Source organism: Mustela lutreola, chromosome 13 (genome assembly GCF_030435805.1).
Source record: "Mustela lutreola isolate mMusLut2 chromosome 13, mMusLut2.pri, whole genome shotgun sequence".
In the NCBI taxonomy this organism is placed as follows: domain Eukaryota; kingdom Metazoa; phylum Chordata; class Mammalia; order Carnivora; family Mustelidae; genus Mustela; species Mustela lutreola.
This window is the reverse complement of record NC_081302.1, coordinates 74884416-74899227: the sequence shown is the minus strand read 5'-3', so window position 1 is coordinate 74899227 and position 14812 is coordinate 74884416. Positions and strand designations below refer to the sequence as shown.

The 14812-nt window shown below is 48.1% G+C and overlaps 1 protein-coding gene across 6 annotated transcripts in view; it reads right to left on the bottom strand.

The window, feature by feature from the left end:
* The window catches only part of SLC7A1 (solute carrier family 7 member 1), a 79964-nt gene extending 65392 nt beyond the window's left edge, over nucleotides 1–14572 (bottom strand). For 3 of the 6 annotated variants that reach the window (XM_059143812.1, XM_059143815.1, XM_059143816.1), the window contains exon 1: nucleotides 14301–14572. The gene's annotated coding sequence lies outside the window, so the exon portion shown is untranslated. Of the gene's footprint in view, nucleotides 1–6001; nucleotides 6055–14031; nucleotides 14229–14300 lie in introns of those variants that run through there. The other 3 variants (XM_059143811.1, XM_059143813.1, XM_059143814.1) reach the window with 3 other exon arrangements.
* Between the last annotated feature and the right edge of the window lie 240 nt (nucleotides 14573–14812).

The window sequence follows — 14812 nt, the reverse complement described above, 5'->3', positions numbered from 1 at the left end:
AATAAAATCTTAAAAAAAATAAAAAATAAAAATACACACGGAATTTAATAACATTCCCATGGCTTCTCCCCCCCCACCACCACCACCCTTTTTCCCACCCTGTGAAGAGGTGCAAGAATACCATTCAGATCAAGGACTTTGGAAGACTTCTGGACATTTTCACAGCATTTGCAGTGAAACATGGAGGAACAGGACTGTACCAAAGCTTTTTAAGAAACTGCTCTGCCTTTCCTTCTTTCTTAAACTTTAAATGCCCCAATGCCAATATGTGTACTAGGCACAGAGCCTCTAACTGAATGGTTATCAAAAGCAGCCAAGTTCTTCCCCGACTATTCAAAGGCAAGTCTCTCCCCTTGGCTAAGCCTAGTGCCTCTGGGAGGTGGATGGGATCTGTGCCTGAGCACCCCTTTGACCTTCAGCCATCCATCTCTGCAAATGCTCTGAATCAACCACAAGGAAATGCAAGATTAAATACCTGAGCATCCACTCAAATGCATGCCCTCCTTTGCTAAGTGGCATCCTGGCTCAATATCTTCTGAGCAGAGGCTGTGGAACCTCGCCTCTCATACCCACTCTGGCACCGCCATGCCCCATCCCTTGGCACATCTCCCCCTGCCCCTTAATTAGAAAGTTCCTGACATTCATCTCTTGCATGAAGAATTTCCTGACTAAGAGAGAACAAGCAGGAACCTCTCCTGAGCCCACTGCACCACTCCCCAGCCTTCTGGAGGAATCGCCTCGCATGTTAATTTACACCTACTCCTTCACCAGCCAAGTAATAACACATGTATGTGCAGCCTCTGGAACCGGATTTCTCACTTGGCAGAAACCTCCCTGATAGCTGAGGCTTAACCCTTTCTATGCCCTTTCTATATCAACCCTGATACAAAATAGATAGCTCACATTTATGGAATACTGGGCAAGAGTCTCAACTCACTTGGTGTATTTAAACCTCAACACAGTCTACAGTGTGAGAGACTGTAACTTTCCCCCGTTCTCAGACAGGGAAACTGACTGTGCACATAGACATCCTGAAATGGGGAGGGCTGGGGGCCGCTGTGCTTAAATATCCCAAACCACACTGGTTATTTACTTCTTGCATCTTCTTTTATGTTGTTCTGCTGCCTTTCTACTGCTAGGGCCCCAGCTATCACTTGTCTCCAGGGTTAGAAGCCCCACCTCTACGATCTGACTTACCACTTCCTATCTGCAATTGGCTGTAAACAGATAATCGGGCTGGTCAGAAATGAGTATACCAGTGGGCCCCCACACCCTTCCCATCCTAGGGGCCCTGAAGCCTGTGGGCTCTGGGACAGTAACTGCTTGAGCTCTTGAAAAGGTTACCTTTTGAGCCTCTACTCAATACCAAGCACTGCCCCCAGGTACTGGAGCCACAAAGACAAATGTGCCCAGGCCCTGTCTTTGGGAGCTTACGTCTCCTTGATTAGTTCCAGGCTCTAGCAGTAGGCAGATGCCTGCTCATCCAAGAGGTCCCACGAGTCAGTTAGAAATGCCTACCCCAGACCTGCTGAATCAGATCTGCATTTCTGGGAGATCTCCAGGGAAGGACCTGTATGCGTGTGTACTGGTCTAGGTAGTTTAGAGCCTCCTGAAGTTTGACCTTAAGGCTACGAAAAGCACTATTTCATTATGCGAGTTATTTAACTTACATACTTATTGAAATGCATCCCTTTGCTCTCTCCTTAACATCTGCCCTATTACATCTGCCTAATCCACGTGTGTGCCTACCTCCATGATTTCTAGACAGTGACGGAAGAATAAAGTAGTAAGTAAGGGGCATACTGCAAAATCCATCCAACATACACAATACGGTCGAAGTCTCTTGCTTTGTGCGCTACAAAATATGACACGGTTAGTCTCACCCCTGAGTTTAAGTTTTTATCTGATTAGAGTACAAGTGCATCTGTAAGTGCGGGCCTCCTGTGGATGTCCAGACCTAGCAGGACTATGGTTTCAGGCCACAGAATTTTAGAGGAGCCTATATCCATGCCCACACACAGAATAAAGTGAGCCATAAAGTCCTGTTAGCTCAAGAGCAGCTTCTGTCTAGTGGCAGGAGCAATTCTAGAAAGGGAGAGAATGGCGGTTTCTGAGTCGTTACTCATTTGAACTTGGGACAGTGCTGCTCGTTCCTACAAAGCATCAGGATGGAGGGATCACCCCCTTCTCTTTATCCTTGCTCCCACCATTTCTCCAGGGCAAATATTATTTCCTTCATGCACACAGTCACACACCTCACTGGAAAAAGACCCCTGCTGGGGAGCCAACACTCCCCTAAGAGGCTCCAAACCTCCCACCAGCTCAAAGGCTCTCTGAGGTGATTCAGCAAGAACTCCCTTGCAGATTGTCAAGGCAATACAATTAACAGCCAGCCAGGAGCAACAGGAATGTCTTTGTGCAGAGTATGTTCTCCTCCCCAGCCTCTTGCCCTCACTCAAAATCACCCAAGAAATCCAGGGTGGCAATTCCCTTGCCTGACTCATCAGCCCAGACCTGAGAGAGTCCTTCAGTAATTAGGACTGAATCTGCCCACGAACGACACCTAATAATTTCCAAAATTCCAACGGTATTCAACTCTGAGACTAGTGAGACATTCTCTCTAGTTAATTCAGACTACTCAAAGAACTAATGAGTGTTCTTGCCAAATATCACCCAAGATTGCTCTCTAGAAAGAAAGAAATGTCTCCTGACAAAAGTGCTTTGTTTTTTTCTTTTTTAACAAAACCAGCTGCTACAAATTGGGGTTATAGATTTACGAGGGATGTGTTATGCAAATACAATAACAGATTATCCCATATGTCACATAATATTAACATATATAAGAGCATAAAATTAAGTTCATGAGGATTCTTCCCTAATAGTATCAGTAGCGGTAGTAATATTTGTTTCTTACAGATGAATTTTTTTTTTTTTTAATTTACAGAGATCACAAGTAGGCAGAGAGGCAGGCAGAGAGAAAGGAAGGAAAGCAGGCTCCTGCTGAGCAGAGAGCCCGATGCGGGGCTCGATCCCAGAACCCTGGGATCATGACCTGAGCCGAAAGCAGAGGCTTAACCCACTGAGCCACCCAGGCACCCCCAGATGAATTTTTGAAAGACTATAAACTAAGTATTCTGAATTCTTACAATAAATTTATTATTATTGAGAAGCATAATAAATAAGAGAAGTTTACAAGAAACAAGGACAGACTTTTGTACAATGTTTCAACAAAGCAGGCAACTTATCTCGTTCTAATTCTGTTCTGTTACTGTGCTCTAGTTCACAGAATCAATTCCCTTGATTTACAATTGTTTTAAGAATTATATACACAGGGGCACCTGGGTGGCTCAGATAGTTAAGCATCTAATTCTTGGTTTTGGTTCAGGCCATGATCTCACAGGTCCTGGGACTGAGCCCTAAATGGGGCTCCACACTGAGCGGGGAGTCTGCTTGAGATTCTCTCCCTCTGCCCATCACTAACTCCCCCAAATAAATAAATAAATAAATAAAATAATGTACACAGGCTTCTTACCTAAAAAGTATTTATTTTCTAAGCAAAAAATAAATAAATAAAAATAAATAAATCAAACAACTCTCAAGCAAGATTTAAGTTTATGCAAAATCCATTCAAAGTTTTCAAGGCAAACTATTTAATGATATGACCGCTATTACTAATATTATATATTCAATGCTCTGTTCAATTTTAATCCATCAGACTTAAAAGTCCAAAAATCAGTATTTCTATTAGAGTATCTTTTCTCCTTTATCTTCCCATAAATCTTTAACTCTGAAAGGCTTATCATTCAGATAGGTTCTTCTTCAAATCACAATAAATAAAATATACTCAAAAAAGACTTTTCAAAGTGCTAGAATTAACAAACGTTCAGGCCATCTCTAAAAAAACCACACATGAAAAAACCTGACCAGGCCAATTTCAAAAGCACTAGCACGTGAGGGGAGCAAAAGACCGAGCCCACCGTTTGCATCAGCAGGAAACCACACCGGGAACTCACACAGGTCTTGCCCTGTGTCCCTGTTCACCTGCTTGGGAATCATCACCAAAAAGAATATCCATTTCAGTTAGAAACCCTCAAATCACCACGAAAGGAAACCTCTACCCCCTGAATGCCTTTGTCCAAACCGGCCTGGACTGATAATTCCTCCCATTCCCCAGCCCAGCAAACCTGAAACTCAGGCCACCAAGGGGGCGGGGGGCGGGGGACAGGTGGGTTTGCAGGTTAGCATGCCCAACTGCAAGTTGCCAGCAGGATTTTTTTTTTTTTAAACATGTAATAGAAAAGGAAAATTATCAGGATGCACGGCAGGTACAACAATGAAGGACGCTTCATGAAAACTTTCATTTTAATCTCTAGACATGGTGTGCCCCGATATGTGTACTTGATCACAGTGTAAACTGATTTGTTATTATGGACTGCAGCCACAGGAGTCTGAAAGCTGCCACCCACAGGAGAACCAGTGTGTGGATGCCACCAGTTTATCACAAACAGCCCCAAGGAAGACTTCCCAAAGACCAGGCTTCCAGAACCCTGTGCAGACGGCACGGTGGAAAGGCTTCCAATGCAGCTCTGAAAACTAAGAACCTGTGTCCTTCTGACAGGAATGAAATGATCTCACCTAGGCCAGGTACGGGTGGCTGTACCATTCACCTGCCTTGCAAAAATCCACCAACACTAGGGCCATTTTCAAAGCTAACTTACATTGCAGGTAAAGGTGAGATGCTGTGTTTTTTAAAGAACTTATAAACAAAACCAGGCCAACGTACATCCAATGTCTCATGGTAATATTAATACTCAAAAATAAGACATCCTGGACAAACCCGGCAAAAACAACAGGACAAGATAAGCTGCTCCAATGGTACATCAGCTATAGAGTATATGAAAACATACGATTTTACCCAATCTGTGAAAGTGCCTCATAGCCAACCCAGGAAAAACTTTAACATTCTGATAGTCTAATTTCAACAGAAGATGATTATTCCAAAACTAGAAATGTCAAAGTCACTCATTCTCAGTATGATTTGTACCAAAGTACAAAATGTGGAACATATTTGTACCGAAAAACAAAATAAACCACAAATTGAAATGTCAGGGCAGCAGAACAACAAACTTAAAATAATGTATTGTTCTTTCCACCTGCCAAAATGTTACTATTTAGTCCAAAATCTTCCGCCTTTAAAATGCTGTTTTATTGGGGTGTTTGGGTGGCTCAGTCGTTTAAATGTCTGACTCTTGATTTTGGCCTATGTCCTGATCTCAAGGTTGTGAGATGGAGCCCCAAGTCAGGCTCCATACTGAACATGGAGCCTGCTTAAGATTCTCTCTCCCTCTCCCCGTGCTCCTCCTTCCCTTCCCCAAGAGCATGCACTCTCTCTAAAAAAAAAATAAAAGTAAAAAAATATTATTTTTACTAATTATGTAAATATTCACCCAACAAGGACTTGTTGAGCACTATTTTAAGTGCTACACACAGATCAGTGAACAAACCAAAGTCCAATTTTAACAGTGTTTCCTTTCTGTGCAAATATATATCTCAGATAACATAATAATGAACACAACAGTACTGCATCCAGACCTTACTTTCACTTTTAACAGCAAAGTTTTTCCCATAAGATCAAGTATTCTTTGAAAATGCCATTTTCGGGCTGGCGTCTAACTCTTGGAGCTTGGGTCATGATCTCGGGGTTGTGGAATCAAGTTCCACCTTGGGCTCTATGCTCGGCAGGGAGTTTGCTTGGTATTGTCTCCTTCACCCTCTGCCCGTCAGCCCCCATAAAATGAAAAAGTGAATCTTTAAAAAAAAAGGGGGGGGAAGAAAATGCCATTTTCATTGGCTACATAATATTCCATCCTGGATGGTGTCAATTTACGAAAAGACATTTCTAGATGCTTACCACAAGACAAAAGCACAAACAAGACAGTTAAATACAGCATGAAAAACCTAGATTTAGGACCTTAGGTAGGGGAGGAAAACACGATCTTACCAACTCACAGAGCGTGGGCAGTGGACACCAATGCAGTCACACCTTCATCACCATGCACCACATTAAGGTCTAATTTGTGAATCTCCCTTTATAAGCCTCATTCTCTCTTTGATCCAAGAGAACATTGTCTGCACAGAACAATAGGTTTTCATTTCAATTTCCCTTCTTTTCAGGAAAGGAAATGTTTGCACTTCAAAGGGTTTCTTTGAAGAGCAGCTCTCCAGTCCTGGCCCATCCAGGTTAGGAGTTCCGTGGCCTCAGCAGGGTGTCCACAGTCTGGGCGGCTGCCCACCCTGTCACTCTCAAGGCCAGCTCCTTCAAGGAGAGGGTCTGGTGCAGGAGAAGAAAAAATAAACACATGGAAAAATACTTGAGGCTTTTGATCCCGCCCTGCAGATGCCCTTTTTCACACATAATGCAGGTTTACAGCTCAGGGAAACTGAGGTACAAAAGGATGGGGAGCCATGGACAAGGTGATAGCAGCTTCTTGGAGCAAAACCATTCTAGAGTCCAGATTTACTCAGTGAAGACCCCTTCCAGGGCCCAAAGAAGTAAGCCCCTTTCAGTTATCACTCGTGATGACAAAGAGGGCAGCCTGGATAAATGAAATGCAGGAGCAAGATCTACACTTCATAGAAAAGTTTTGAAACCTTCCCCCAAGAACTTTTGGGGAGCAAAGTCACAGACAAAGAGCAAAATTCACCATTTAGAACTTCACCTCCTATTTCTCCACTGGCCCGCTCACAGAGGCCCAAGAGGTTCAACAAGAGGCGAGCCTAACAAGCACGTTAAAAAACCACAGGTATTTGCCAAGAGGGTAGCGCCATTTCTCTGGATTGAAGCCCATGCCCATCTTCCCCCCCTCTGCTAGGTCTAGGAAGTCAGGGGTATATACTGGACAAGGCAGGACATGCATCATTTCTTTTCACATCTTGAACAAGTTCTGGGTATTCACTAATGATTTCCACCCTCCCCTACCCCGAGGTGGTTAAGTTCACCTGCTCAGGTGGGCAACCACCCAAGAGGTGGGCAGGAGCAGGAAAAACACTCCCCTCTGCTCTGCTCCAGACAGGGAGCCTGTTCCTCCCCAAAGCCCAAGGACACCATGGGCTCCTGCCCTGGGTGTCTGGGGTGTAGGTCTCCTGTGCAAAAGCTGTCCACACCTACCTTGCCGCAAGCCCTCCACCCAGCCTGGCGCTAAGCCTCCGTGCTGGAATTACACATTATTTTTATTCTCCCCTTCTCTCATTTTTCTGTAGTTTCCAAATTTTTCACAATGAGCATTCAAACTTTCAGAAACATTTTTTCTTAAAGAGGCTTGTGAGATAGAAATTTAGACCATAGTTCCTTTGAAAGATCCTCTCCCCAACACACAAAAATTGTATTTATGCATATATATGGCCATAAAGGATATTATTTGGACAACTGAAAGTCAAATACAGACCGTGGACTAGATAATAATGTGAATCAATGTTCAACTTCCTCATTTGGGTATCATACTCTGGTTATGCAAGAGAACATCCTTATTCTTAGGAAATACACACTGAAGTCTACAGGGGTAAATAAAAGGGCATGAGGTCTTCAGCTCTGTCTCAAATCATTCAGGAAAAAAACACATATGGGTGTGTAGAGACAGACTGATGGAGCCGTAGATACCTACATAGAAAGGGTAGAAGAAGCAAAATACAACTACTGGGGTGAACTTGAGAAAAGGGTAGACTGAAGCTCCTTGTACTGCTCCTGCCACTTTTCTTTAAGTTTGCAATGTTTGCAAACAAGGCAGGAATAGCCCAGGAGAAACGGAAGAGAAAGGCAGGAGAAGTAATAAAGTTGTCCCTGCAACACCTGCCAGCTTGAGGGCCCTGACTGCTACCCTGGCTGGGGCAGCTTACCACAGCACACTAGGGAAGTCAGCAGTCAAGATGTGGTCCCCAGAAGGAGGCTGACTGCCCCCCTGTGAAGTTCCCAGTTCCCGCAGGACGTCCTGCAGAGGGCTCTCCTGGAGCCCAGATGGCCCGACATGCAGGAGTGAAACACGGCTTCCCCGTGGCCTGGGCAGCAAGTACCACATCCAGTTCCAATCTGACCAGGATGCCAGACCGCGACCCAGGAAGCCTGCCACCCCGCCAGTGTCCGCCACACACACCAGCAGCTCCAGGTCTGGCTGGCGCCCCGCATGGCTGTCTATAGGCACTAAAGCTCTGCACTGCATTCCAGGCTGGCAGGAGTGGAAGGAAAGCAGGGTGCTGTCCAGCGGAGCGACTCCAGGGCTCACTCAGAAGCAAGGGGGAGCGAGGGACCGAGCAGCAGCGAGTGTGCGTGCTATATCTCCGGCCGGGCACTACCCGCTGCACATGGCGTGCCAGGACACAGTCCCAGGGGAGGCGGGCACCTGGCACAGGCTGCCACCCGCACACCCAAGGCACACTGATGGTCGGGACTCGGAGCCAGGCCCCTAGGGTTCAAGTCCTCGCTCTGCCACTTACTGCCCAAGTGCATACATACGGGCAACTTGTGTCACTTCTCAGAGCTTCTGCTTCACATCACTCAAAACAGTATTGCCAACCTTACTGGGCAGCTGTGAGGATTACCAGAACACATGAAGTGCCAAGCACACAGTGAGCACTCAGTAAGCACTGGTGAGTCCTGATCATACCCAGTCCCGGCCTCTCCCTTCTTTCCTATTTGATGCAACAGACTCTGGTTAATGGCACTTCATTGACCAATAGAAGATACACTTCCAAGAGACCTAAAGATAGGAAGACAACAGTTACAACACTGTAAGGAAGCAACAGCAAGAGTGGGTAAGCGTGGATTTGCTCCCTTGTTCCCCTGCTGCCCCAGGGGAGGTGCCTAGCACCCCTACCCCAAGGCCCTAGGGGACCTTCTGTTGTCACCTCCAGGAAAGGGATGAAATAAGATGGAAAACAGAGGTGGAAGTGTTTGGCTTTGGTTTCTATACCCAAAGCCATCAGGGTAATTTGGACAAAATGTGTCAGGATGACTATGATGAGGGCAGATAAGCCCCCCCAAACACACACACACACACACACACACACACACACACTTACTCAGTGTTATATGCGCACGCACACAGACACACACTGACAAGCAAGCACTAGGAATGGAGCCATGAGCTCAGCTTTCCAGAGGAGTGGCTAAACCCAAAGTGTATGGATCTGAGACTGAAAGGAATCTGACTCCCCACACACCCAGGGAGGTCCCTGGTCCCCAAAGAGTTTAAGGCTTCAAGGTCATCAAGGCAGTCAGAGCCAGCAGAGGCCCAGAGACTACAGTTCTTTCTCTCACGTCTCCCTTCACCATTGTGGCAAAAAGGCTACAGAATGCTCCCCATGACCCCAAATGTAAAAGGTCAGTGGTGAACAGAGCCCCAGAGGGCTAGAGGGGACAATGGTACAGGAACTAAGGTCACATTCACTGATCCTGGACCTGGGTCAGCAGATGCCTCAGAGGCTCAATGTCCCCCCAACACCTTGGCACTCCATCCACCCCCAGCAATCTAATTCCAAGGAAAAGGGATTATATTTTAACCCCTTGGCAGAATGGGAGAGCAAAACAAACTTGTTACAAGAATTATTTCCTCCACATCTAAACCAAAGAACTGACTTTTCTTTCCAGTACAATAGTTAACACTTATTTTAAGCTGTTGATACGTGCCAGAAGCTGTGTCAAGAACATAACATAGATTATACCTCACTTAAATCCTCTCGATCCTGTAAGATAGGCAGGAGAAGCTGATTATTAGGCAAACAATATGGTGAAGAAGTTACACGTGAGAATACATTAGAAAAGGCACTGACCCTGTCAGTAGACCCCACTTGGGGACCCAGCCCCTTCTGCACAAGGGGCCCTGGCCTCTCCTGTGACCCCCACAGCCCATGATCCCTGGAGAACTCAGGCTGGCCACGCCGAGCAGAGGCCACTCCCCGGCAGCCCAGAGTCAGTACTTCGAGCTGGTCGCTACAATAGAGAATTCGTGACACATGGAGCACTGAGAGGGTAGGACCCACTCCTGAACAAATGGGAAAGGATGTGTTCGTTCTCACAGTCAAGTGATCTGAACAAACATTCTGGAAAAAGCACTAGAGGAGAAATACAGGACGTTAAGGGAACAAAGCTGTCCATGCCCTCTGTGCCTCCAGAAAAGGGAAGAACAAGCTCACGATCCACTCGGGAGAAAGGGAGAGAGGACAGAGAAATACGCACAAGCTCAGGGAAGCTGTGGGACATCCTCTCTTCCACCTTTGGATACAACCCCCTGGCAGCAGCCTTTGAAGGCTTCCCTGAGCTTGATTTCTGGTTGCCATAGTCAGAACAGTAGACTGGTAACAGAAAGAACTTACTTCATGAAAGAATTCTCAATATTGATTCCGGGACCTTTATTCATCCAAAGAATACTATGGAATTCGTAGTTTGTGAGCTTCGTTATCCGGAGGCTGAGAGGGAAGGCTTCCCCCATCTATGGATAGAGCGAGTCCCCGGGGTTGAGAGTCTGAATGCCACTCTAGCGGGCTGCCCACAGAGTGGCCAAGCCAGACACCATAAGCCTACAGGGGCGCTGTTCCCAGCATGCCTCCTACCTGTCCTCAGCTCCCAAAGCAGCCTCCTTCCTTTCAACGCACCTCACCTCAGCCTGCACTGAAGCTGGAAAGGCCCCTAACCACACATGACTCGAATTCATTCACGCCATTCGGTCACCAAATGTACCATCTGGCAGTCTGAACCCTTACTGACAATCAACAGAGGGGAAAAGCCAAAGGAAAGACTGGGTGTGGCAGGATGGGTCAACCCTATGCCAGAATCGATTCCAGTGTCCAGAAATGTCTTTCCTAGAGCTGGTGTCCCTAGAAGGAAGGACTCCAGACCAAGGGTAAAGTAACCAGCCTTCCTCACAGCTCTGCCAATGCCATAGATCTGAAGGAATGCCTTTCGAGTGGGATGAACATATTTAGCAGTCCTCCAAACTGTTTTACCAATCTGTCACCTGTTCTTCTGACTCACAGGTGGCAAACGCACTAAACCTCCCATGACAGATTCCAATGCAGTATTAACAACTGCAGGGATGGTTCTTTTCAAAGATGCTTTGGAGTCAGGGGAGAAAGATTATGGACAAAGAGGAGAGAGATGTACTACAGGGCTGTTAATTTGCCATGGGAGATAGTACGCCTCTATTCTGTGGCTGGAAGAGACCTGAATCCTTGTGGTGGATACAACCTTGGCCTGGGAACCAATGCCACTGCCCCAAGACACAAGAAACCCCTGGAAGCAGGTGCCCTGAAGGCCCAAGAATGAAAAAGGAGGTATACCTCGTGTGGCAGAGGGTCCCCGTCCTGGCCATGGGACAAACCCACAGCCAAGGTGCTTACTGGAAGGTGGCAGAGGGGCACAGGGAGTCTGCAAGCACCAAGAGATCCCTACATTAGGTTCAAGGAAGCAAGACAGCTAGGTGAAAAAGAAGGAAGCCACCATACTGGGGCCGGTGGCTACAATGCAGTCATGCACCTGAGAGGGGCCCCTGAGCAGACAGAGTTCAACCTTGAGAACAGAAATGTCTAAAAAAAAAAAGTCAGTTGTGACTTTTAGAAGAGTCCTTCCCAACATGCTCATTCTTCCATATTCCCATCTCGTTAATACCATATGGCAGCTCTACTTCTTGGAATCGTATTTGACCTTTCACACCTCACGTGAACTTCCCGGGCCAAGCCTGTTGAGTCTCCCTTTAAAATCTACAGTTGGAACAAGTAGTTAAGTCTACAGGTGGAGCAGAACTCAACCCCCGCCCCCATCTCTACCATTACCACCCCAGCCCAAGCCATCGCCGCTCAAGGAAATGACATATGGTCACTCTCTTGTGCACATACAACATGAAGTTGGATTGTATTCCAGACTTAAGTTACATTTCTCCCTGCTTCTATGCCTGCCCACTTCCCGCACCTCCATATAATCTCCATGCAGCATTTAAAGTAATCCTCGGAGGGTTCTCCAGCTCATCCAAAGTAAAAGCAAAGTCCTCATGGTTCATGCGATCTGCCCTCAACTGGAAGAGGGCAGTGATACTGATGGGCCACAGGCGTGAAGAGACCAATCATACAGAATAACACTAGGGTCCCATCCACAGGTCCTGCTTGGGCCTGAACCCGATAAAATGATAAACAGCTACAAGATGCATCTGGGATATAGAAAAATGTTTCTCTCCATTACTTGTTCTTATTTCAAATTCCCCCATAGGATTAATAAACCAATACCTCCAAATACATGGTTAATAATGAAAAAGGATTAATCCAATTAGACATAATACTGGGCCCTCCAACATAATTACATATTTTTACTGATCTTAGTAGAAAAAAAGCTCCAGACTAGAACAATCAATAAGCATGTACTTATACCAAATATAATTAACATGTGTCTTAGAATACAAGCTCCCCAGGGTTGGCAATCTTGCCTTCCAAGCCTTTTTCCTTCTAAAGCAAATTATTATATAGATAAGAGCACTCGTTTGGCCCAAATCCAGATTCAACCAACTGCGTATATTTCTGATCTCTATTAAGTTTTGTCCTGTTTGCTTAGTCAGAACTCCTTTTACACTCTTTAAATTTATCTATAATGATTAACATGATTGTAATATGCTAAACCTTTGAAAACTATGTTAATCCATTGTTGACTTTGTCCCCTAACATCTATTTTGATTGTGTGGCTTAAATAAGACCTTTTGTTTTAATGACAGAAGGGTGTGTTCATATAAAAATAATGATAATTTCCACTGAGACCAACTAAAAATATCAGGGGAATAAATGTATCATGGTTTCCTACTATCTGAACCAAACATAAAGGGCAAGAAATGTTACTATCAACTCCCAAGTAAATTATAATTCAAATTAAAGACAATTAGAAAATTCAGCCACAAGCCAACAAAAAGTTCTCCACTGACCAAATTTTGAAGAGCACTTTTTAAAAAATTTTTATTTATTTAACAGACAGAGATCACAAGTAGGCATAGAGGTAGGCAGAGAGAGAGAGGGAAGCAGGCTCCCCGCTGAGCGGAGAGCCCAATGTGGGGCTGGATCCTAGGACCTGGGACCATGACTGGAGCCAAAGGCAGAGGCTTTAACCCACTGAGCCACCCAGGTGTCCCTAAAGAGCACATTTTTAAGGAAATATACCGGGGACTGAAATCCCAACCCTCTCCTCCCATAACTACACCTGGAACAGAACATAAGTCTAGGTTTCTTCCCTGGAGAGAGAGAGAGCCCCACCATGTGTATTGGGAGGTGCAGTTTTCTTCCTGGAGGCACATGTCTCTACTACCCTAATCTCACCAGACAAATACCACCAGTATCTGCCTCCCACACCCACTGAAAAGGGGAAGGAGCTAAAATAGCACTTCGTAGTAGTACTCAGCACAAGGGCTGCTCTGTGTACACACGGGTTTAGAATGCCTGCTCGACCTGCCCAGTTTGGGAAGTTTTCTACTACGCAGAAAGGAACACACTGGGAAAAGGTTGTCTTTATTAAGCCGGAATAACTTCCTCTCCCTCCAAACCATCTGGAAGGCTTGAAGAACTCAGCCTTCATGTGTCAAATCGGGTCACAAGGAAGCCCACCCAGGGGGGAACTTACCCGAAATCACCCTGGAAACTCAGACAAGAGGTGTAGGCGGGCAGGGGCGCGACCCGAGCTCTAGGGATAAGAGGTGGGCGCCGCAGGCAGGGTGCGGGGGTGCACCGCTGTGCCCAGGCCGGCCACCTGCCGCGGGACCACCCCCGCGGCCACAGGGCGGGCTCCCACCAAGACGATGACACATCGCAGACCTCGTGGCGGGGCGGGGTGCTCTGCTCCGCGCCATGTAAGGGCAGGCCTCCGGATGCCTCCCGGCCGGGCCCGCATGCTGGCTGATGCGGCCAGTCCCGCCTCCTGCCCACCGCGACCACCCGGACGGTCCCGGCGCGGGGTCGCTGGCGGGCGCGCGCGGCGGGCATCACGGCGGCGCCAGGTCGTCCACGCTTACTCACTCGGTGTTGCATCATGCACCACGCCGCGCGCCTTCAGGGAACCAAAATGGACTCCGGTGGAGGAGACAGCCGCATGGGCACCGGCCCCGCGCGCACAGCCCCGCGCCCGTCCTGCCCTTGCCCACCCCGGAGGATGCCAGCACCCACGGCGCCGGACCCACGCCGCTCCCGGAGCCGCCCTCCCGCGGCCCCACGCGGCGCCGGGGACCCCTCCAAGGTGACCCGGGGCCGAGCAGCTGCCCTAGCGCCGGCGGGGGCCGGGCACTCACCGAGGCGGCGGGCGGGCGGCGGGTGGCAGGATGCGGACTAGTCCGCGGAGGGGCTCGGCACGCGCCGCTGGAAGGACGGCTGCTCGGACGGAGGCGCGGCGCGTAGGGAGCGGGAGCTGCGGCTGCGGTTAGCGGACGCTGGCTGGCCTCGCGCCCCGCCCGGCAGTTCACCTGCCCGCGCCGACTGAATGGAGCGTGGAGAGCGGGCGGGCTCAGGCGCCGGGTTTCATCAGCCGCGCGCCGGGCCCCCGCCCCTCGCTCCCGCCCCGCGGCCCCGGCAGCCCCCGTCCAATCGCGCGCTTCAACCGCCGGGTACCAATGGGAGCGCGGCGCGGCGGGACGGCAGGCCCGAGGCGGTGGCCGGGGCGGGGCGGAGGGGCGGGGAGGGGCGTGTCCGCGCTGGGGTTCCCCGGGCCGGCGGCTATTCCCCGCGCCTTCGCTTCGGCTCCGCCCTCTTGTTGCCATTTTTCCGCCAATCCGAGCCCGCGGCGCGATCGCATCCCCGGGTCCTC